Consider the following 1864-nt stretch of genomic DNA (forward strand, 5'->3'; position numbering starts at 1 on the left):
GGGACTGGTGGGTGAAGCAGTTCCTGTGCTTCCTCCTCCTCCATTTCTTCCTGCCCAGGGGGTGGTAAGGGCTGGCTCCTCTGGAGGGCAAAATTATGCAGCTTGCAACACACCTAGGCCAGTTCAGTGTCTGTGCCTGGCTTCCTGACATGAGTCATGAGCCACGAGTTGAGAGGATATCCCTTGTTGCCATAAGCTAGCCTGTGACCTGACAGTTTGGGTGGAGTAGAGCTTGGAGAGAAAGGACTGGCGCAGGACAAAGGCATTATGGCTGCGGCCAAGAAACCAGACACAGGCATTATCCACTGCTTGTTGTCACAAGTGTGCTGGATATTGAAGGGGTGGTATCCCTTTCCGTTTACATTGATGCCAGCCTCCTCATGTGAAGCACGCAGGGCAATGTGTGCGTAGTCTTTCACCACGTGCACCCTTGGGCATCTGCAATCTGTGCAAAGTCTGCTGCTCTCTTGGTCCATGAAGAAGGAGATGTAGTTGACCCTCCTATGCAGCAGCGAACAGCAAACTGGGAGATGTCACAGGTGTCACCTGTTGCAGCCTGAAAGGAGCCTGTGACATAGTAAGGGCCAAGGTCACCTTACCAGCCGCAGGCAATGCTGTCCATGCACTGGTTTGGGGCTCCAGTTGGGGCTGCAACAAGTAACACAGCTCAGTTACAGCCTCCCTGGTGAAGCACAGGCACCTCACACATTGCTCCTCCATCAGGTTGTGATAGGAGAACTGTTGCCTAAAGACTTGCACTGGGTAGGACCTCCTGCACAGTGCACTCTTCCTCCCTTTTCTCCAAGCTGCTCCTGGGGTCTGAGAGTTTTTTTTAATGCTGCTGCTGGTCCCCCTCCTCCTCTAGCCCCAATGGCAGACCCAACAGAGCACCCATGAGGCAAATAATATAGTTACAAGGCAAACAGCCACTCCAAAAAGTTGTTCTGAGAACTCAGAAGTCACTTCACCTACAGCCAAAATCATCACAAAAAAGCCCAGAAGTCTAACAGGACAAACAAGCGACTCGTCTGAATGGAGGCGATGATTCCTTTAAATCGTGCTCCTGTGGGCTCCTTCCTGATTGGTATGCCCCAGCGCCTGCCTCAATATACCATCAACTCGCCCAGCCAATTTTACAAAAGGGTCTTACAACCAGCATAGGACCCTTTTTTACATATTACAATGAGTTCCGCACATTTTTCCGGCAAGCAACCTGGATGACTGTAGGGCATCTGACCCAATAATGCGTGCAGCAGAATCCATCGAATGCACGTGTCCAGACCAGGGGTTGGGGCCCTAAATAAAACATTATTATCTATGTGCGATGCCTAGAATTAAAGATAGAGGCAATATGCTGGTGTGGAGGTGTGCTCTCCTATGCCACCCACCTCTACATCTCATTCCTTGAATAGTGAGTTAATCAATTAAATTAAACTTGTGATTTCTTTTCTTCTTGTGAGTAACAATTTTGACTTTCTTGCTAAGGTAATATATGTGCAGTCAGCTTCACTGGTTCTTTACCACTAGGACTGGCAGTCCACCTTTGAGAAAATCTGACACTGTTCATCTACCCTGTGAAAAACCAGACTTCTCTTGATTAGTTAATTTGCAGAATGCCATTGTTTCTGGAAATCACACAGGAGCCTGTGGCCCATCTTCCCAGTTACTGGGAATGCAGAAGGTTGAATGTGGAACTTCTGTGGAGAAGTGAGAAAACTTTATGTCATTTGACAAAGAATCTAATACATCCCAGTTATAACAGATCAGCAGACCATTTATATGGCTCAAAAGTGATTATGTAATCATAATTATAGCTATTATTCTTTCAAAACATAAGAAATTTATTTTAGAAGATTGACCAAAC

This window comes from Heptranchias perlo, chromosome 8 (genome assembly GCF_035084215.1).
Source record: "Heptranchias perlo isolate sHepPer1 chromosome 8, sHepPer1.hap1, whole genome shotgun sequence".
Classification (NCBI taxonomy): domain Eukaryota; kingdom Metazoa; phylum Chordata; class Chondrichthyes; order Hexanchiformes; family Hexanchidae; genus Heptranchias; species Heptranchias perlo.